The sequence below is a fragment of the Cryptomeria japonica genome, chromosome 1 (genome assembly GCF_030272615.1).
Source record: "Cryptomeria japonica chromosome 1, Sugi_1.0, whole genome shotgun sequence".
NCBI lineage: Eukaryota > Viridiplantae > Streptophyta > Pinopsida > Cupressales > Cupressaceae > Cryptomeria > Cryptomeria japonica.
In genome coordinates, this window is record NC_081405.1 from 143605671 (window position 1) to 143629932 (window position 24262).

Here is a 24262-nt window from a genome sequence, read left to right on the forward strand (position 1 = left end):
TTAAACAATATGCATACAATAAAAAATGATATAACAACATCCACCATAACACAATTGTTTATACATGGAAAACACAAATAGGTAAAAACCACGGTGAGATGTGACTCACAAATTAACTATCTGCAATAATAGATAACTGACCAGTTAGCATCTACAAAATGCTCTGCTAGGAGAGAATCCTATTAAATATGTCAAAAATTAGTTAAAAGCTATACCCTATAAAAAGGTAGTATCTTGTAAGGAGTAACCTCGGCGGAGGATTTCTGAATCCAAACTAGTGGATCACCTAGTTAGAGGATTTGAACAATGAAGCTTGTTAGAGCTTACCTAATTAGGGGATTTGACTATTGCAGTGATTAGAAAACAATAGGTGATGTGATCTAGTAGTAGCACAAATTGCTTCTATATATCCTCTTCTATGCACTTAACACTTCTTTACCAACATACTCTATGACTTAACACTTTTTCCTTTACACATAGCATATCACTTCCTCTCATACAAAATATTTCATTGTGATGTCAATATATAGACATTTATATTTCATGTCGGCCTCTAGAAATCATAACATAATTACCTAGGTGTAGTGTATCTGTTCAAGTGATCATAACTCATCACAAAAATACTGCCAAGTCTTGTCAATAAGGATAACTCATCACATAATAAATGAATACCAGTTGGAACAATCCATACCAATTGGAGTTAAACATATAAACCATTTACACTTGATGTTCCTATGATAATCTCCACTGGATCCTCATGTTGATGCCGAGTTATGAAAATACACTAGTTGTCTCCATATATAGATACTAGTTGTCAACATGTATCTATTGGATATAAACCTCTAGAATACTAGTTGTAGTATAAACAACTTTGAAGTCACACCGGTAAAAAATATGAACATATGTGATAGGGAGATTGAGTGAGAAGTTAGTAAATAAGCCTAAATTGGTCTAATTTGACAAGTGGACCCAAGAATATTCTTTTCTAATGTATTCAATTAATGTTTGGCAACATTAAACTCCAACACCCACACTTCTCCTCAAACAACCACCCTATTGTGTGTTATACAACATTGTTCTAGTTTGCTTCCTCAAGTTACTCAAGTCCTCCACCAGGGGTCCAAACTCCAAAATCATGTCTTGATTGTCTAAATTTATGGGAATAGGTCCATAGAATGTATTTCAACTATTTTAGACAATTTTGGAAGGTTCATACTTTATTTGGACAATTGGGTTCAACTTTTGTGAAAACAGGGCTAAAAAGGGCTACTAGCCCGTGGAGGGCTAATTGAGTGAAATTTGCTTGCAGAGGGTAACAATGATCACAAACTTCACAAAACCTGACATGGATGGTGTCAATAAGGTGTAAAATCAAGTATTTTCTTGGTTTTAGCCTCTGAGAAGTTGGTATGGTGATTGTCCATGTTTTTAGGCTAAAATGTAGGGTTTTGAGAGGGTTTCAACCAAGTTACAAAGGAAGCCAATTCTAAACTACAAACCAAGCCCCCAAATTCATGTAGGAACTCTTCCACACCATTTTACTCAACTTTTAATCACTTACCTACATGAAAATATGACAAACACTTTCCACACAAATATTTACTTGACTGTTTTATGTATTATGACTGCACTTTCATTGTTTTTGCCGCACTTTCAATGTTAGAATAGCATGGAAACCTTCACAAAGGTCTGTTGTAACTTCATAACACCTTTCCAACACCTTCCATAAGATTACAAAGCATGGATATATACACAAAGCAAGTTTAGACCCAAAAATTCATTAATTCCCCAAAACTGGGTACTTGCTGCCAGCTTGAGTTAACACACACTCATACATTAATAACTTCCAAACCAGAAAATAATGGTCCAATCCCTCTAATGGAGTTTTAGAAAAATTTATTAATAGAAACATATCCAAAATTCATAAAGATCCAATGGTGCAATAACTAGTTATCATCTCTGCCCCGAGACCAATTTTGACTGTCATAAATCTGCTAAATGTATGCTTGCTGCCAGCTAGAATTAACACACACTTGGAAGATGAAAAGTACATTTTTTGGAACTTCAAATGCATCCAAAACCCCTTGAATTCTATTTTAGACCTCTAGCTCAATTTTTCTTACTCAAATTGGTCTTGAGCACAAACAAGTTTGGTCTTACTCACATTGCTAGCCAAATCCATCACCAATTTGCCTAGCATATGCTCAAAAACTCTTCTTACTCATAGCCCTGGCCAAAATGTGGAATATTTACACTATAAATGTTCCATAAAACTTGTCTAAGTCCATCCATGGGAGCCCAAACCTATATTTAGACAAGTTGATGCATTTTTGTGGCCCAAAGCCTTGACAGGGTAGTCAAAAGCCAAAAATAAAACTAATTTGTACAATCAACTTCCAAATGCTTAAGAATTGAAACTAATACATAAAATGCATTAAATTTACATTAAGAAAAATCTCCAGCAAGTATAGTACAGATTGGAACTGTCCAATACGGACTGTTACAAGAAAATGAGTTAGAAAACCATTAAAAAGCCAGAATTCTTCTTATTTCCAATTGAGAATGTCTTCAAATACAATTTCCAACCCTATACAAAGAAGAGGGAGGCATATTTATATCACCATGAAGAATTTATGAGGTCCTGTATGGACACACAACTATAGGAGGTTTTCTTTTATAAATTTTGTCTTAAAAATGACAACTTTCCAAGCAAGAAAGCAACTTTTGTTGCTCCAAATGACATTTTTGAGCAACCTAACCTATCTATCCCTCTTAGAAACTTAGGAATGATTAAAATAACTCAAAAAACATGTTCCAACACTTTTCCAACCATTTCTAGGGCTATAAGGCAATTTCTCACTTTTTAGCCCTTTTTGGCCTAGGAGCACAAAATTGACAATTCAAGCTCTAAGAAGCAAAATTTGATCTCTCAAGCACAAAATGAGATAAAAAACCTATGAATTGACTAAAAACAACCTATGAAAACATTTAAAAACTAACAAGACACTAAAGAATGAAAAATACCAAAAATGGAGAGTACAAGCAAAACTAGGTGCTCCTGCACCATACTCCCCCAAAGACAAAGAAGTCATGTGACTCCTTGAGGTAGAAAAGAAGAAGGAATTCCAGACTTAGAGAAATCAGACTCATGTACCCAAGTAGCTTCTAAAAGTGGTTTATCCTTCCACTTGCTGAGATGCTCCATGTACACTTGATGGCGAGTCCTCTTGTAAATTCTTGAGTCCAACACCTTTTCAGCTTGAGGAATGGATGGAGGAGGCAAAGGTAGGTTTGAAAGTGACTTGTGAACATTTGAAACTCTATCCTCCTCCTTAGGAAGCTGACTTTTGAATGCCACCAAATCTGAAACATTGAAAATAGGAGATAAAGAAAGATTAGTAGGCAAATCAATTTTATATGCATTAGAACCATACTTAGCCAATATCTTGCAAGGAACAATCCGCCTCATTTGGAGCTTGTTGGAAACTCCCTTTTTCAATCTAGACTTGTTCAAATGCACCATCACAAAGTCCCCAACTAAAAATTGAACATCCCTCTTTGATTCATCAACTCTAGCTTTCTCTTTTTGTGAGGTATCTTGAAGAGTCTTTCTCACTTGCTCATGAACTTCCTTCATTAATTGAGCCATGTCATCTATTGTACCACTCTTTTGCTACATGTTACCAAGATCCCTTAACTCCATGACACCCCTTGGGTGCATACTATAAACAATCTCAAAGGGACTCTTACCAGTTGACCTGTTAACACTATCATTGTATGCAAATTTTGCCTGATGGATGAGTTGATCCCAACTTTGGCCATATTCCTTTGTCAAACACCTTAAGAGGTTGCCAAGAGTCCTATTGACCACCTCAATTTTCTCATCAGTCTGTGGGTGATAAGCTGAACCAAAAGAGAGATTAGTACCCAATATTTTCCACAATGTCTTCCAAAAATGGCCAAGAAACTTAATATCTCTATCAGAAACAATGCTAGAAGGTAAACCATGGATTCTAATCACTTCCTTGAAAAAAAAAATAGGCTATGACTAGCATCATGTGTAGTCATACAAGGAATGAAGTGTGCCATTTTACTAAATCTATCCATAATCACAAAGATGATATCAAAACCAGCTTGAGTCTTAGGTAAGCCTACTACAAAATCCATGCTAACACATTCCCAAGGCCTTGTAGGAATTGGAAGAGGCTGATAAAGACCAGCATTAGAAGTTTTACCTTTTGCTTTCTGACAAACCATACATTGCTCCACATACCTTCTGACATCTCACTGCATTTTAGGCCAATAATAGAAATGTTGTACCAACTCCAATGTTTTGTTGAGACCAAAATGTCCACTCAAACACCCATTGTGCTTTTCTTGAATCAGATTCTCCCTCATTGAGCCTTTAGGAACACATAGCTGCCCACCTTTAAACAACAAACCACTTTGCAAAGTATAATCAGCTAGCTCACTATGAAAAGAATTATTAAATGCTTGGCAAACCTTATAGATGGCTGCAAAATCTTCATCATTAGGATACATTTCTTTGAAGCATTCTATGCCAATACTTTGAACCTGTACTTCCTGCACTGTTATAAGCCTTCTACTCAAAGCATCTGCTACTTTATTGTATTTCCCTTTCTTGTGCTTAAGAGTAAAAGTGTATGATTGTAAGTACTCAACCCATTTAATATGCCTATGATTTAACTTATCTTGTGAATTCAAGAAACTCAAAGCTTGATTATCTGTATAAACAACAAACTCCTTTGGAAGAAAATAATGTCTCCACTTTCTAAGTGCTTGAACTAAAGCACAGAGTTCCAAATCATAGGAAGAGTACTTCTTTTTAGCATCATTTAACTTTTCACCAAAAAAAGCTATAGGTCTATTATCCTGACTCAACACTACACCTATTGCAATATTACTAGCATCACATCCAATGGTAAATAACTTGTCAAAACTAGGAAGTATAAGCATTGGTTGAGAAGCAACCTTGGTTTTCAAAAGTTCAAACCCCTTATTTGCTGCATCTGTCCACTGAAACTTTACCTTAGCTCCACCTTTTATAGTATCAAGTATTGGTGCACAAATCTCACTAAACCCTCTGATGAACTTCCTGTAGAACTTTGCTAAGCCATGAAAGCTTCAAACATCACTTGCTGATTTGGGTGTAGGCCAATTTGTGATGGCTTCCACCTTGGTTTTATCTATTTTCAAATCTCCACTTGAGATCACAAAGACAAGATAAACCAATTCCTATTTCATAAAATCACACTTTTCCAAATTGATTGTCATCTATTCATCATATAACTTGTTCAAAACAATTTCAAGATGGTTCAAATGTTCTTCTTTAGCTTTACTGAATATTAGTATGTCATCTAAGTACACCACTACAAATTTACTAATGAAATCATGCATCACTTCATTCATGAGTCTGATGAATGTACTTGGGGCATTAGAAAGACCAAATGGCATAACTAGCCACTCATAAATACCCTCATTTGTTTTGAAAGGTGTTTTCCATTCATCACCTTCTTTTATCCTGATCTGGTGGTAACCACTCTTGAGGTCAATTTTTGTAAAATACTTGGCACCTCCCAAACAATCCATCAAATCCTCAATCCTTGGAATAGGAAATTTAACCCTGATGGTGATTCTATTAATGGCTCTTGAATCTGTGCACAATCTCCATGTACCTCCTTTCTTGGGTGCTAAAACGACAAGTACTGCACAAGGACTTATGCTTTTTCTTATCAGATTTTGATCTAGGAGTTATTGCACTTGTCTTGCCACTTCTTTGTTTTGTTCAGGTGTCATCTTGTAGGCTACTTTGTTTGGAAAAGAGGCTCCTGGTATGAAGTCTATCTGATGGCTAATGGCTCTAGGAGGTGGTAAGGTTGCAGGTGTTCCATCTCTTATGATTTCCTTAAAGTTATCAAGTATTTGTTGTACTTCTTGTGGCATCTCAACCTTCTTCTCCTTCTTTTCTTCCTTGGGTGTCACTATGAGTGCAAATCCTACTCGTTTACCCTCTTCAAGTGTGTTAATAAACTCTTTCTCATTCAATATTAAAATATTCTGATTCTTTGAACTACTGCCCAGTTTTTCTTCATTTCTAGACTGAATTTTGTATGTAATACCATCTTTCTGAAATGAGTAGGAGTTCTTTTCACCATTGTGTATGGCTTTCCTGTGAAATTGCCAAGGTCTACCAAGAAGTAGATGACAAGCATCCATTGGAAGAATATCACATAAGATCTTATCTTGATACCCTCCTATAGTAAATTCTACCGATGTTTGTTCATTGACAAGAACATGTTGCTCCCTATTCAACCATGTGACTCTATAGGAATGTGTGTGAGGGATTCTTTTTAGTTTGAGTTTCCCCACTGCTTCTTCTAAAACTATGTTATCAGTGGATCCTGAATCAATGACCACCTTGCATACCTTTCTCATAATCTTGTACTTTATTCTGAACAATGACCTTCTTTGAATAGTTTCCTCCTTGATTGGCTCCTTTATCAAGACTCTTCTCATCATCAAACTCTCACCATCTTCTAATCTTAAGCTAACTTCATGAGCCTTTCTTCTTGCTGCACTTTCTTGCACATAGTTCACTTTTATTTCACCTCCTTGTGATGAGGTGGGTTTCTCTGGACATCTGTAGGCAGGGTGTCCCAACTTCTGATAGTTGTAGAATTTCATGGTGGAGAAGTAGGACCCTCTTCTTGGTCCACTAGATCTACCTCTACCTGGGTGGCTAGATCCCCTTCCTCTATAGATGCTCTTGCTATATGAATCCCCACTTTGCTCAATAAGTTTGGATTCTCCTTGGGACCTTTGATCTCCTCTTCCACCAAAACTTCCTCTATGGCCTCTACCATCTCTACCCCTACCTCTACCTCTGTTTCTTTGTTTGTTCTTTTTCTTAATCTTCTCTTCCATCTTAAGTGCTAGTTGATAACACTTGTGAGCTGTTTGTGGACATAACAAACTCATCTCCTCTTGTATGTTCCATCTCAGTCCATTCAAGTACCTTGCTACTTTTATACTCTCATCCTCTATCACCTTGGATCTCATGCATATTTTTTGAAACTCCTCAGTGTAGCTACTGACATCTAAATATTTTTGTCTCAAGTTTTGTCTTTTCTTATGTAGTTGGATTTCATAAACTTTAGGAAGATAGGTTTCTCTAATTTTGGCTACCATTGCTTTCCAGGTGGATATTGGTTGCTTACCCTCTTTCACCCTTTCCTCTTGGATGAACTTCCACCAAGTTAAGGTTGCCGCTCTCAACCTTGATTTTTTTACTTTAACCTTTTGTGCTCTAGTTATTCCATCACATTCAAAATGGTTTTCTAGGCCTTCAATCCATTCTATAAGAGCATCTGGATCCATCTTTCCACTGAAAAGAGCCACCCCCTCTAAGGTTTTACCACTCATGCCCTCAAAGCTTTCAAGAATGGTTCTTGCTCAAGAATAGGGTCAGGTATGGGAACCTCATCCTCTATTGCCACCATTTTCCCCTTATCTCCAATCTTATCATGGACTTCTTCAATCTTAACTTCAACTTCAACTAGTTTTGTTGCTAGTTGCTCCAACCTCTCTCCGAGCGCTCTATTTTCTTCTTCTTGGTCTTTGACCTTCTAGCTAACTCAACATTAGTCACCATGTTTTCTTCTAAGTATTATATTGATCCTAAGTCAATTTTTTTTCTCTTTTCTCGTGAATCTTACTCAGGCTCTAATACCACTATGATAGGGAGATTAAGTGAGAAGTTACTCAATAAGCCTAAATTGGTCTAATTTGACAAGTGGACCCAAGAATATGCTTTTCTAATGTATTCAATTAGTGTTTGGCAACATCAAACTCCAACACCCACACTTCTCCTCAAACAACCACCCTATTGTGTGTTATACAACATTGTTCTAGTTTGCTTTCTCAAGTTACTCAAGTCCTCCACCAGGGGTCCAAACTCCAAAATCATGTCTTGATTGTCTAAATTGATGGGAATAGGTCCATAGCATGTCTTTCAACTGTTTAAGACAAGTTTGGAAGATTCATACTTTATTTGGACAATCGGGTTCAACTTTTGTGAAAACAGGGCTAAAAAGGGCTACTAGCCTGTGGAGGGCTAATTGAGTGAAATTTGCTTGCAGAGGGTAACGATGACCACAACCTTCACAAAGACTGACATGGATGGTGTCAATAAGGTGTAAAATCAAGGATTTTCTTGGATTTAGCCTCTGAGAAGTTGGTATGGTGATTGTACACATTTTTAGGCTAAAAAGTAGGGTTTTGAGAGGGTTTCAACCAAGTTACAAAGGAAGCCAACTCTAAAATGCAAACCAAGCCTCCAAATTCATGTAGGACCTCTGCCACACCATTTGAATCAACTTTCCATCACTTGCTTGCATGACAATATGACAAACACTTGCCACACAAACATTCATTTGACTGTTTTATGTATTATGACTGCACTTTCACTATTTTTGCCACACTTTCAATGTTAGAATAGCATGGAAACCTTCACCAAGGTCTGTGGTAACTTCATAACACCTTTGCAATACCTTCCACAAGATTCCAAAGCATGGATATATACATAAAGCAAGTTTAGACCCAAAAATTCATTAATTCCCCAAAACTGGGTAGTCCATTAATTCTAATGGAGTTTTAGACAACTTGATTAAGAGAAACATATCCAAAATTCATAAAGATCCAACGGTGCAATAAACAGTTATCATCTCTGCACTGAGACCAATTTTGACTGTCATAAATCTGCTAAATGTATGCTTGCTACTAGCTAGAATTAACACACACTTGCAAGATGAAAAGTACATTATTTGGAGCTTCAAATGCATCCAAAACCCCTTGAATGCTAGTTCAGACCTCTGGCTCAAGTTTTCTTACTCAAATTGGTCTTGAGCACAAACAAGTTTGGTCTTACTCACATTACTAGCCAAATCCATCACCAATTTGCCTAGCATATGCTCAAAAACTCTTCTTTCTCACAACCCTGGCCAAAATGTGGAATATTTACACTATACATGTGCCATAAAACTTGTCTAAGTCCATCCATGGGAGCCTAAACCTTGATTTAGACAAGTTGATGCATTTTTGTGGCCCAAACTCTTGACAGGGTAGTCAAAAGCCAAAAATGAAACTAATTTGTACAATCAACTTCCAAATGCTTAAGAATTGAAAATAATACATAAAAAGCATTAAATTTGCATTAAGAACAATCTCCAACAAGTACAGTACGGATTGGAACTGTCCAGTACGGACTGTTACAAGAAAATGAGTTAGAAAGCCATTAAAAAGCCATAATTCTTCTTATTTCCAATTGAGAATGTCTTCAAATATAATTGCCAACCCTATAAAAAGAAGAGGGAGGCATATTTATAGCACCATGAAGAATTTATGAGGTCCTGTATGGACACATAGCTGTAGGAGGTTTTCTTTTATAATTTTGTCTTTAAAATGACAACTTTCCAAGTAAGAAAGCAACTTTTGTTGCTCCAAATGACATTTTTGAGCAACTTAACCTTTCTATCCCTCCTAGACACTTAGGAATGATTAAAATAACTCAAAAAACATTTTCCAACACTTTCCCAACCATTTCTAGGCCTATAAGGCAATTTCTCACTTTTTAGCCCTTTTTGGCCTAGGAGCACAAAATTGACAATTCAAGCTCTAAGAAGAAAAATTTGATCTCTCAAGCACAAAATGAGATAAAAAACCTATGAAATGACTAAAAACAACCTATGACAACATTTCAAAACTAACAAGACACTAAAGCATGAAAAATACCAAAAACAGAGAGTATAAGCAAAACTAGGTGCTCTTGCATCAATATGTGTGTGTATGTGTTTCATCAATGACAACATATGATGAATTTTATCATTAAAATCATCATCAAGCCAACAGATGCATAATGAGGTTAGGATCCAGAACTGACATATCAGCATATGTCCATGCAAAATTGATCTTTTTCTCCATGAAGAAATTAGCAAATTCTTTCAGTTCTTTTGCTGATAAGGATTGAGCTACATGTATGGTATGTTGAGTTTCTTCTGTTTCAATGTTCACTGGTTGTGTAGGTTCAATCAGTACTAATGATCTCTCTTGAAAGTGATCAGGCAAAATATCAAGTATCTCACCTTCAAGTGCCTCAGAGAGGTTTTCACTATTAGGTACGTCCTTTATTTTTACTATTTTTTATTCTGACACTGCCATAGTGTGGTTTTTGCCATTAGAACACTTATTTTTCTTTTTTGATTTTTGAGACTAAGATAATTGACATCTGCTTCTTTCATGTTCTCACTTTGTTCACTAGTGGAAGAGTTCATTTGTTCGACTACATTAAGATAACAAGCTAATGTATAGTCGTTGTCAAATGTAGGGATATTCAAGGGTTGATCTTGGAGAGTACAGTCAATAAGCTCAGGATGTACTAGGGATAAAGATTCAACAAGTTCAAGGGAATTCATGGTATTGTCATCACAACCTCGGACCGACAAGTTGAGTTCTAGAAGACTACCTTGTGTAAGCATTTCAAGACCAGGAAGAGTAATAACCTCGATAATCATGTTATGTTAGTATTTAGAGGATCTAACCCACCAGACCTACCACTAGCACCTTCTTCTACTTCAAATTGGACTACATGTTGTGGTTTAACAGTAATAGGTTCTTCAGACAGAGTTTCGACATTCATGACAAAGTAGTCATAGTTTGGTGTCGAATGGGTAATGTCATAAATAGATCTTATTTCAGAGTGATCAGAGTCAGAAGATGAAGCATCTGACTCCTCTTCAAGTGTCTTGGTAAAAACATGTATAGTATTTATATCAACATCTTTTATGTTGCAAGTTCTTTCATGGTTTGGTTCAATGATCTTTTGTAGTTGACATACCTGTTGACATAACCTTGATGACTTTGTTAGTCTTTGTCTTCTTTCCCATTCAGCTTCCTCTAGACTGATGACCGGTTCTGCTTGTCTAGCCTCCAGTTCTTCATTTGTATTGTCATATCTAATTTTCTCTATCTCATTAGAGGGAGATATAGTACGTGAGGAATTTTCTTGTGCTTTTCCTTAGTTTAGTTGTTGTTCATAATCTTCTTGTCTTTTTAGTCCGATTTCCTCTATTTCTCATTGCAGCTTCAAGCATATTATCTCTTATGCTTCATCTATGATATCATTAGGTTCTTCAGGAGTTTCTTCAGTAGATGCATTTGATAGAGGCTCTGGACCCCATTCATACTCATTTGAGTTTGTTTATGAATCCTCTTCTTTCATTCTTCCTGTATATGTGACATGAATGTTTAGTGGTGCAAACATGTCTTTAATTCCTTCCACCTCTTCTCTTATGTCTTTTGAAATATCTATTTCTTGTAGTGTTACTACTGATACAATTGGAACTTGATTACAAGCTGCTTCTTCTCTCTTGATTACCAGTTCTTCTTGTTCTTTCTCGTACCTGTCTTGAATTTGCTGAGTATTTACTTCTTGTGATGTTTGATGTAGTATCTTTTTCCTCCACTTAGGCTATTGATGAGAAGTGTGTTTTTTATTTGATGACTCTTCTAGATGGTATCTGAGTCCACTTTTATCATTTGTAGACTTAGTTTGCAGCTTGATAGGTTTGATGATTCCTTCTAGGTGCTTTCCTAGAGGACCAGTACCTAAATATCCCATGCGTTGAATCATCTTATAGCCTGGACAATATTATTCAGGGAAAATATTACATTTTTTCCCTTCTCTATTTTCACTCTCTTCTTTGAAAAGCCATTTGAGAACAACCCCCTCTTCTATTTCATCTACAAGGGAAGTAGAGGACTATAGAAAAATACCATCATAGATGATGTTTGTAGTTGAAGTTTGTGGCTTCATAGCCTCAGATGGTTTTCCAGACTGTCTTGGTGATGGTGGAAGAGACATCAATGAGAGTACGGTTTCTATCTTGTATCCATCCATGCAGTACCTATGATTTTTAATTTCTTTTCTAAGTCTTTCATGAAAGTTTTTGAACTTTGAGTTGCAGAGGCTACTCTGTTATGAGGAACAAGGGTATCAACACACTATTTTAAAGAATTACAGGTGTAAGTTGTATCAACAGGAACACTGACTTCAATTCCATTGTAGGGAAATTTCAAGCACTGATGGTAAGTAGATGGCACTGCTTGCATTTCATGAATCCATGGTTTGTCCAACAAGATGTTGTAGGATATAGAAAGATCAAACACCTAACAAATAACATCTCTCTTTCTATAGGTCCCACCCTGATCGGTAATAGCACTATACCCTTAGAGGTTCTTTCTTCTTCATCATAAGCTTTGATTGTTATTTTCTTTGTTGGATCAATGACATTAGCAAAAAATCCCAACTGCATAAGTAAATTATACATATAAATGTTCAACCTAATGCCTCCATCTATCAAAACAAACTTGAATTGGTTTTTATGGATCATAGATTCAATGTGCAATGGCTGGTTATGTGGATGATTCAAGGAATTTTCATCTTCTTCAGAGAAGGATAGGTAGTGAGGTGAAGTTAGGTGACCCACCATAGATTGAAACCGACCCAAATCTAAGTCTTTAGGGATGTTAGTAGCGAGCAAAGCTTTGTCCAAAATCTCTCTATGAATAGAAGAGATTTTAAGTAGTTCAAGAATGGAGATTTAAGCAGTAGTTTGTTTTAATTGTTCAACAATGTTATAACCAGAAGAAGATGATGAAGCCAACTATTTGGATTTAGCCATGATTGTATCTAATTGTTTGTTTGAAGAAGTCGGTAGGTTTGATGCTATTAATATACTGGATGATGTCTGATCAGGAGAGGAGGAACTAACTCCTTTGAGAGTAACCTTTTTTTGAGCGCGGGTCATGACATTCGTAGTTCATGTTTTCTTTTGCTTATCTTTGACTATCATCAAATTGCAATATTCAGATTTAGAAGGTTCAAGCATGTTGATCACATTGTCATTGTTGGCATAGGTGTAATTGACATTGGCACCTCCCTTGGATTTTGAGGAATCACCCTGCTCATAAGCAAGTAAGGTATCTTTGAAATCTTTGTGATCAACATTGGTTGCATGATTTCCAACAACAATTTTGCCAACATCGGTAAGTTCTTGAATCTCGTGTTTGAGTTTCATGCAGTTATTTGTTGTATGACCCTTGTTTTGATGATATTCACAATACTCATTTTCCCTCCACCATTTCAGTTTGACCTTGGGATCATATGGCTTGGAGTTGTCTCAAAATGTGATCAATTCATTTGCCAATAGAGTCTTAAAAGCTGACTCATAGGATTCTCCTAGAGGAGTAAAGTCACGCTTAGGTTTTTAAACCCAAGGCTTCTCTTTAAACCACTCTTTTGATTTCTTAGGCAGGTTTTATGTAGCACTTTCGACTGCTTTGAGGGCTTGTGTACTGCTAGTCAGATTTAATACTATGGGTTTTGATTTTGGTTTGACATTATCAACCACTCTGTCATTACCAATATTTCTGTTATTATCTTTGTTGTATTTCCAATATTTGTTCTTCTCTTTGGAACTTGAGCCTTGATGTGTTTCTTTATTAAGTGATATATCTCCTTTCCTTTCAAGCACGTCTTCCATTTTGAGAGCACTATCCACCATCTTGTTGAATGAAGGGTATACTTGCATATGGATATTATATTTTAATTCAGGAATCGGATTATTGACAAAGATGTCCATCTTCTTAGAATCAAGAATGGGTCATGAATATCTAGAGAACATCTTTCTCCAACGCTGAAGGAAAGTGAGAAAAGGTTCTCCTATCTTCTATTTGGTATTACAAAGCTCGATCATTATGATCAAATGATGAATGTTATAGGAGTATTGTTGTAGAAATAATTCAACTAGTTCTTCAAAAGATTTAATTCCCACAGGAAGGCTTGAAAACCATTCCATAGCTTGTCCTCCTAAACTTATTGGAAAGAGGCGCATGAGATATGTTTGTTCGTGCATGAACTCCATACATAAAGCATATAATTCTCGAACATGGTCTTGAGGATCCGAGTTACCATCATATTTGTCAAACTTAGGAATCTCCACTCTTGAAGGAAATGGAGGCATGTAAAGGTTCTTTCCAAATGGGAATGGACAGATCATGTCTAAAGAATACTTTGTAGATGATTTATCCTTGTTTTTCAGTTCCTTGATTTTAGTTTGCAATGCTTGCAATTGTTTGTAAACCATCATTAATGGAGTATCTTCTTTAGTTATAAGAATTTCAATGTTATAATCAATGGGAAGTTTAGCGCCTTGTTTTGACAACTCTAGGAAATGCTCTTCTTTTTCTTTAGCCATGATAATTTTCATCATTTTTTGAAAATCCTTATCATTTTGATAGTTATTTATAACAACCTCTGTAGGTTTAGAAGTTTCGGATTGTTAGTTGAGGAGTCATTGCCAATAGCATGGGTGCTAATATTATCACGAGTATTGTGTTTAGCAGCTTCTCTTTCTTTCCTTTCTCCAGACATAGTGGGAGAGAAGGGTTGATAGAAAATTGGTATAATTGACGATGAAGGTTTGTCAGAGACGGGATCTTCTACAAAGAATGGATTAGCCTACGATGAAAAGGGTTGTCCCTTACCTTTGGCATCCCTCTTAAGAGAACTTTTGGTTTGAATAGGCATTTACAATCTACGTGATCAAGAGCTAGGAGTGATACAAAAGTCAATATTAAGTTGGAGCTAGTTGTTTGTTTGAGGTTTAATTAAGGAGATGAAGACCAAGTCTGGTTTTAGGAACGATCTATCCTGTGTAAGACGTGATCTAAGAAGATCAGATTGATTAGATTGATGAGGGTTTGATTGAACTAGCTGAGATATAATCAACAAAGTTGTGTAACACAATGAAAGGGATACACTATCAAGATTGTTTATGCTCAGGGTGAAAAAGACCAGTTATATGCTCACGCAAAGACACAGGTTTTTAGACTGATGTAATCACAGGTTTGGACAACAAAATACTATGACTTAGATGACAATTTAGTAACTTCCAGATGACATAGATAGACACTCGTACGAGTTGCTGCCTATACCCCAACGCCAATTTAAATCTTAGTAGATGACAAATTTTATAAGACCAAACAACAATCTTCAGAGATCAGGATGATGGTTTAATAGCTATTAGACAACAATTCACAAGGGGTAGTATGACAAACCAAAAGACTCGTATGATAGAACACTAGATGGGGATGAGTTTTTGACAGGGACATAGTTTTGACCACTGAGTTTTTGATGTTTTGATTGACTTTCAAGTTTCATAGTTTTAGTTTTTAGTTTCTAGGACAAAAAACACATCAAACACACAAGATCCAAAGTGAATTCAAACACAACACACTAATTCCAAGGAAGTTGGCCAAGAGAGAAAACCTTTGCTTGCAAACTCAGGTACACACCCAATAGCTAATTAAAATACAACCGCTGAGTCTCACGCAAAGGATTCTCAATGTCGTATTAGTCGACTCCAAATTCTAATGGGAGCACAAAATGGTAAGTATCTTGGGAGAGTTACTATCTCTCTTGCACAAAGATTATCCCCCTTTTGGAGGTGAACCAAGTAGCTGCTATTTTCAAATTCTTAGTAAGGATTTCTGTTTGAAATTACCTCTTGAAGTCATGCAAGTGAAATTGAGGCCTATAGCCCGACAAGCTACCGAAACAAGTTGTAGTCATGCAAGCATGATTGAGACCGTGAGTCCCTAGAAAATGCCCGATATGAGAGATCTCAAAGATAAAACTCAAATAATCCCGTCCCCTGAGACTTTAATCCCAAAAGGCCTATTTATTATAGTGAGTTGGAATGCTTGGGTTTAGCTTTACTCACTGGGTTGTTCTCATAGGGTGATTACTTTTTCCCACTGTGACAGGCTCGCTAAAGGAACACAAATCTCAAAACTAGAAAAGTTTCAAGGGTCTGGATTTTTGATTGTTTGTGCAGACAAGAGAATACTCTCCTACCTTTTAGACTCTTCCCAAACATGAAAATCAAATTTGTTCATTAACCATATCTCATTTTAAATGCCTAGAAATGAATTAAAGAATACACAATGTTTAGTTGATTCTCCTTAGGCAACTTGCAAAAATAATGCATCAGTAGTCATGCTATTTTTTTATCAATGGATTCTTTGACAGGCGTAAGTTTGATTGATCGATTCTTTAACAAGCATTTTACAAAAACCAGTTAGGCTATGAAAATCTCTCAAATAGACAAAAAGATAGATTAGGGTTAGCATTAGTAAATCCAAATTCAATTCAAGTAAAACCCTAAAATCCCTCTATTTTTAATATGAGAAAACAAAAAATCATACGACTATTCTAACCAAGAAGCACGACAAAAATCACAGACCGTACGAGCATTCTCACCAAACCAGACGAGTAATCATAGAATGAAATGGTAGAAGCATAAATTCATATGAGGATTATCATAGAACAAGATGAGTATTCTCAAAGAGCTAGACGAGTAATCATATAATGAAACAACAAAGAAGAAATTCATATGAGGATTACCACAGAACCAGATGACAAAATTCAGAACTCGTACTGTATTCTAAAGAAACTCGTTGATAGTTTGCAGAGACTGTATAGACGAAATATGGAAAATAAAAATGAATGATTGGAAGGTCAAAAAATTGAATTCTCGAGCCCCACGTTGGGCACCAAAAATGTGTGTGTGAAAAGTGGACCTGTATCTGTATCTGAATACACACCACTTCAATTAAGTCATTAGATGCATGGTTAGTAAATCAATAATCAATGAATAATAAAACCATTACAAAGCAACCTATTCCCTTCAAGTAGATGTGAGTTTTTCTCTTGCTCTCAGATTTATTTATGCAACACCAGTGACTAGATGACACCTAAATGAAGGATTTAATCTATATGAGCACACGATTGAGCTAAACAGATGCAAGATATGGAAGATTAAGCTAGATGAATGAATATTGAGCTAAATGAATTAAACTAATCATGATTAACATGCAATAAACTAAGATGTACTATTCTCAATGCACAAAATCTCAATGATCCTAGAGAAAAAACATCATAATAATGATAAATCTCTAGGTTCCTCTGAATGAAAGATGAGAGCTTGAATTTATAGAAAATCTAGAGAGAGACCAATGGTCAAGATCGATCAATGATGAGTGGTCGAGATTCTCGAAGAGGAAGCACAATCCAGGTGAATTGATGTGATTGGCTGTGCTTCTCATCTTTAAAGGAAATTGAACTAAATTTAAGATAAAATAAGAAAAAACTGATTTATTCCATATTTTTATTCAATTTTGATATTTAATTGATTTAATTGCTTTTCTAAGATTTTTCAATTTAATTTCCTTTTTATTTCTTTTTCCAAATTTATTTATTTCTTCAAATTAATTCCTTTTTAATGATTTAATGGCAAATTGATTTATTAATTAAATATGCTAGGATATTTAATTAAATAAATAGGATAATTGATTAAAATGATTTACTTGGAATGATTAATTAAACAAATAAATATTTAATTAATATAGAATGATTTATTTTCCATGTGACATTGATGATTTAAGAATTAATTAATTAGGTGCTCATGATTGATTTAATTACCTTTGGTTAGGACCTTGGTGATGTAGTCGAGATTAGGGGCCTATGGTTCAGGTGACAATTTTTAGGGTATTACAAAAGGTAGAAGAGATAAGAGACACGCATGAGAAGATGTGGGTTAGAAAAGATGAATCCAAGATAGACAGTGGATTTGCACCTGAATCCGGTGTAGGATCTTCATCCGATAACTAAGGCATTTGGACTTAGGGGGTGGCACCTTCATGCAAAATCCTACAAAGCCCCCTTGGAGAGATATATGATCAAACATGGTTGATTGCAGATGCTTGGAGATGATTATCTAGATCTTTAGATCATCTGGTGAGTTGATTGATGATGGATAGGGCATCTGGTTGAACCTTATTAGTGCATTGATGTAAACTTGATATTAGGGTTTGTGAGGTTAAAAAAGGCAAATGTGAATCATTTCTTACATTGCGAGCAAAGAGTTGAAGCAACAGAGCTAGGTGAACCAGTTTCCAAGGAGATCAAAAGCTTTGAGGCGATCCGACATAAGTTATTTTACATTCATTTGGAACAAGAGGTATTTATAGAAGAACACTCTTAACCCTAAATTTCTCAGAATGGCATCATCTTCTACTAATACTCCTTTGGTATTTGAGATTTTCAAGAGAAAGGCCACAATTTTAGAAGCACCCATTTAATTTAGTTGAAGACGATCCAAACTATGCCTTCTCATTCGTGCCCTACGATGTTTTGCAAGTTGACTATGTAAGAGCCTATATTCACTTCAACATTGAGGAAACCGGAAATGAGGTGATTCTAGCACTTTACAACCAACACCTCTGGGACAAAGATGGAAATATTAAACTAAAATATGTGCAATTGCAGAGGAAGGGTTTCATGCAGTTTGTGCATTTCCCCATGTTCGATGAAGATGAGTGGGTAAGATATATTCTAAGCCGTGAGCATGATGAATTCATCTGGCTAGTCAAGCCATACAAAATCACCAAGCAAACCATTCATGCAGTCACATGTTTGTACCAAACCATTGACAAACTAAATCTAAGGAAGGTAGGTAACACAATTGTGACAAAGGAAACTGATGCGCAATTTGATAGCAGATCTATGACAATTGATGATATCCGAGATCATGATGTGAGATTGCATCCATGATCATTGGCTACAAGCTCTATCAGTTTAGCAAACTAAAATTTGTCTTTGGAACAACCATTTATGTAGCATTCCAGATGGTGAAGGAAGACACTCAGTATGATCTTTGTTTAGGTATTCTTGAGGAGCTCCTGAGCAATTTGAAGAATATTAATTCAGATAAGAATAATGTATTTAAGTTGGGTTCTCTAATTGTTTGTCTGGCATTCTACTTCATGAACCAAATTCTCGGTACAAGTAGAGTGCAATAAGAATTTGATTTACCGATGTCCACCCAGATTAAACAAGGTTTGCAAAGATTGGGAAATAGGAAAAATTAGACAGCAACCTTGTGGAGTTTCTTTAAGACTTTCTAAGGCCAAATGAAAGATAGAGAAAGGATTCCTAAAGAGATTGTTGAGAAATATGAGAACACTATCTTCTTCATGGTGGAAAAAGACCAATGTCACATGGAAGATGTAGAGCTGAAAACAATCTGGATCTTCCCAATGGGTTACGAGGTGGATGGTTAGAACCTTGAAGTTTATGTTCAACATCTTCTGAGCAAACCGGTGGACCCCAATGAACCCAAGTTTGGCACCTTTAAGGAGAAAGATATGGAGTTGCATAAGAAGTTCATTGTGCTTGCAAGGAAGAGAAAAGTCTCTAAAATGGCCAAAGAATTGGCTGTGTAGATGAGATTCACCAAAGAGGTAGTAAAGAAAGCAAGGGAGAAGCATGCTCAGATAGAAGCTAAAGAGAAATCCAAGAAGCGTAAGGTTGAACCGGTTCCCTCCAAAGCAAAATCAAAAGAGACCAAGTCTGCCCCTACTCTGGTAATACCATCTATAGGACAAAGCTCGTTAGGAAAGGGATTTTTGAAGTAAAAGGAAAAACCCAAATGAACCTATGTTACTATATCTCTAGTGGCTTCTGACACTGAATCAGATGAAGAAGCAGATAAGGATAAGAAGAAAGGAGAATTTATAAGGGTGGTGAGGAAACCACAATTTGGTGGTGTTGTGCAGAGCAAGAAGGCTGAGTTAGAACCTACCCTTATCGGGAGAACCATGAGGGGAAGGAAGCTCAAAACACAACTTGATGATGATCTTGAAATTGGTAATTTGCAAGGTAAATATACATTTGTTCCTCCATTGACAACAAATCAATTGATTGACAAAATAATTATTGATGGAACTTTGAATAATATTGGAGCATACTATGAAAATGTAGTTGACGTTGATCAAAGAAAAGTTGAGGAAGTTGTTGTTTTGTACTTGCACAACTTTAGTAAAACTTTGATTGAACTAGAGCATAGTATCCCTAAGGATATGTATAATATTATTGATGTGAGGAGGCTGACTGCTAGTAAAATAGACAAGGAAATGAAAGAGAGAGAATTGATCAATGTTTGCACCTATATCTCCCAAGATGTAGCTAAAAGATTCATTAAAGAAGCAAATAAGAAGGAATTTAGAAGCAGGAATAGGGTGAATATGTTGATGATTCGCAAGGTTGAAGAAGTGAGGAAGGGAAATGAATAAATATGGAGAAGGATTATAAAGCAATCCTTTATATAGTGATGTAGTTCAAACTTCTCATCCGAAAGCAAAAGAAGGTGTCTCTGGTGATCAGAAGGATGAAACTCAAACTGAGGGACATCCATAAGATCAAGGCCATGAAACCCATGATGCTAATCCTTTGGTGGTAGAGAATATTAAAGTAGTCCTTGAGATTCCAAAGGATGACACTGCACCAAGTGGTAACACTGGTACATAGGGTAAAGGGAATAATGCTAATGAAAAGGAACTAGAGAAGATAGAGGTACAAGGTGTCGAGGTAGATAAAGGGAAGAGAGTTGTTGATGCTCTAAAAATTGACACTCCTCTAGCCAAAGGGACAAGGGCCCTACCTTTGAAATGTTTCTCTTTTAATAAGATAGGACATTTTGCTTCTAGGTGCCCTGAAAAAATGTCTAGATATGATAAGCATGATAAATTTGAAAGGCATGATAGATTTGATAAGTATGATAGATATGAGAAGCATGAAAATAATGATAAACCCTATAAACCTAACTGGAAGTTCATATATCAGAAGAGGTGTTATCATGCTATTGATGAAGGTGTGATAGATGAGGAATCCAAGAATGGGAATTCAGAAGATGAGTTTGTATTTATTGCCATCAAGGAAGATGATCGGGTACTAGTGAATTCTACAAGCTGCATTATTGAGGAGAAAGCTTTGGATTCTAAGATTGAAGACAAAGGTGAATGGGTGATTTACAATGGTTTTTCACATCATATGATAGATGATAAAAGTAAATTTGTGAATATGAAGAGGTATGATGGTGGTATAGTGAGATTTAGAGATGATAAAGCTTGTCTGATTCATGGTAAAGGTTCTATATCTTTTAATGGTAAGAATAATATTGATGATGTCTTGTATGTTGAAGGTTTGAAGAATAATCTTTTGAGTGTTGGGAATATGGTTTACAAGGGTATGATTTGCAATTAAAGAATGGTAAATGCAAGATCCTAAATGCCTCTAGTATAGATATTGCATCAGTGACTAAGACTAAAGGTAATATCTTTCATTTGAATGTTGGTGAGAAAAGTTATTTGATTTCTCAAATTGATGAAAGTTGGTTGTGGAATATAAGAATGTGTCATGTTAATTTTGATTGCATGATAAGGATAAATTCTACTCAAACTGTTAGATATTTGTCTAAGATTGCAAAGTCTGCTAATCTGATATGTAATAAATGTCAGTTGGGAAAGCTAACAAAAACTACATTCAAGAGTAAGTTGTATTCATCTAATGGATTGATAGATCTTGTGCATACTGACTTATGTGGTCCTACAAGAGTGATAAGCATGCATGGTGACAAATATTTCATGTTGTTGATTGATAATTATTCTAGGATAATGTGGGTTACCTTTCTAAGGGATAAATTAGAAGAATTGGAGAAATTCAAGATATTTAAAGCTAAGGTGGAGACTCAGACAGTGTTGAAGCTGAAGTGCCTGAGATCTGACAGAGGAGGATAATTTACATAAGGAGGTTTTGATACATTCTATGAGAGGAATGCAATTAGAAGACAATTATCTGCTCCTAGAACCCCTCATCAGAATGAAGTTGGTGAAAGGAAGAACATAACCATTTTGGATGCTATCAGGACTATGTTGATAAAAGGAAATGTTGCACAAAGCTTTTGGAGAGAAGTTGTTAGCACTGTTGTTTGCACATTCAACCAGGTGCATATAAAAGGTGATTTCAGTAAGAGTCTATATGAGCTATGGTTTGGTCATGTTCCTATAGTTAGACATTTCTAAGTTTTTGGGAAGTAAATGTTATATCAAGAGAGATGAGGATATAGGAAAGTTTGATGCAAGATGTGATGAAGGAATATTTTTGGGCTATTCTACTCAGAGAAAGGCCTACCAGTGTTACAACAAGAGACTGAGAAAGATAATAGAGAGTGAAAATGTGAAGTTTGATGAATGTCATGGAAATCAGATCAGAGCATGCAGATATGAGTTTCATGATGAATATGTTATTTCAAAGCCTATGCAGACTAGGATCTTAAAGCAAAATTATTTGGTAGAGATAGGTAATCTAGATATTGCTGCTGCTGGTGAAAAAGTTCAAGAGCCAAACAATTAGAATAATCAAAAGACTTCAAGGTATGTAAGATTGAATCATTCAGAAAATCAGATTATTGGTGATAAGAATAAAGGTGCGATGAATAGGAGAAGGTGTTGGCCCAGTTTGCCATTGTGTCAAAAGATCAATCTATCAATGCCCAATACAAACTGTAGAGATATGGATCACACGAGAGGTGGTTAGTCCCTTGTGATGAATCTCGAGGGGAGCACTAACCATTTTGCCAACAATCTCCCCCTCAACATTACTTGAGGGGATTCAAACCCGTGACCCAACACTATGATACAATTTGTTGGCCCAGTTTGTTGTTATGTCAAAAGACCCATCTATCAATTCTTGGTACAAATTGTAGAGATATGGATCACACGAGAGGCAGTTAGTCCCTTGTCATGAATCTTGAGGGGAGTGCTAACCATTTTGCCAATAAAAGGATCGTTGCTAAAGAGATATGCTTGATTTCAAAGATTGAACCTAAATATGTTGCAGAAGCATGTAAAGATGAGAATTGGATAAAATCTATGGAAGAAGAGCTAAATCAGATTAAGAATAATAACACTTGGGAACTTGTTTCGATAACTAAAGAGAAGAATGTGATTGACATTAAATGGGTATTCTGGAATAAATTGGATGAAGTTTGTGAAGTTGTTGGAAACAAGGCAAGAAAGGTATTTAAAGGGTGTTCTCAGATGGAAGGCATTGAATATGAGGAGACTTTTACTATGGTAGCTAGAATTGAAGCTGTTAGATTGCTGCTTGCATATGCTGCTTACAAGAATTTCAAGATGTATTAGTTGGATGTTAAGTTAGCCTTTTTGAATGGTGATTTGGAAGAGGAAGTCTATATTGAGCAACTAGAAGGATTTTCATTATCAGATGAAGGAGATATGGTATGCAAATTGAAGAAAGCACTGTATGGACTTAAGCAAGCCCCTAGAGCTTGGTATATTAGATTGGATAAGTATTTGTTGAAGTTGGGATTCCGTAAAGGTATTGTTGATAGTAATTTATACTTTAAGGTTGATAATGATAATATTTTGATTGTTGAAGTCTTTGTTGATGATATCATTTTTGGAGGAGATGATGATTTGAGTATGAAGTTTGCTGATGATATGCAAAAGGAATTTCAGATGTCTATGATAAGTGAGATGAAATTCTTCTTAGGATTGCAAATTATACAAATTTACAGGCATTTTCATTTCTCAATCTAAGTATGTGAAGGAATTATTGAAGAAGTTGTTGGCATTGTGTTGTCATTGATGTCAACTGGTATAGTAGGTTACCGGTACAGTCTATCACCAATAAGGAGAGGATGTCAATTGGTAAGTGATGTGTTGATAGTGTATAGTTGCTAACCCATGAGCATGTATAAACATGGAGAAGATAAATCAACAAAGTGAGTGGTTGCCAACCAACAAGCTTATGAACAGTGTACAAGTAGGGTGAGCAAGATGCTTGGATGTTGATTGTGATGAAGAGGCAAAATGTTATCAAGAATCACATCAACACTGGAGGAGAAGTATGTACAAGCCACTGGTATACTGTATGGGTGTCAATCAGTAGGACTCCCACTGAATCACATGTGTCTATTTGAAGATATGTTACTCAAATAGGGAAGCCATATTGATGCAATGTCAGAAGAAGATGGCAAGGATCCACTCCCACCGATAAGTGGAGCTTATCTCTTTTTTTGCATAGAGTGCATCATAGTTCTCCAAGATAAGACAAAAGAGTTAAAGGCAGGTGATTGAAGGCTCACACCGGATCTATCGATGAATCACAAAGATACCATAAGTGCATGAAATCAAATATATGCACTAGACCGATAGAGAAGGCATAATGAGGTACTGGGACAATTGAAGAGCCAGAGGTTTT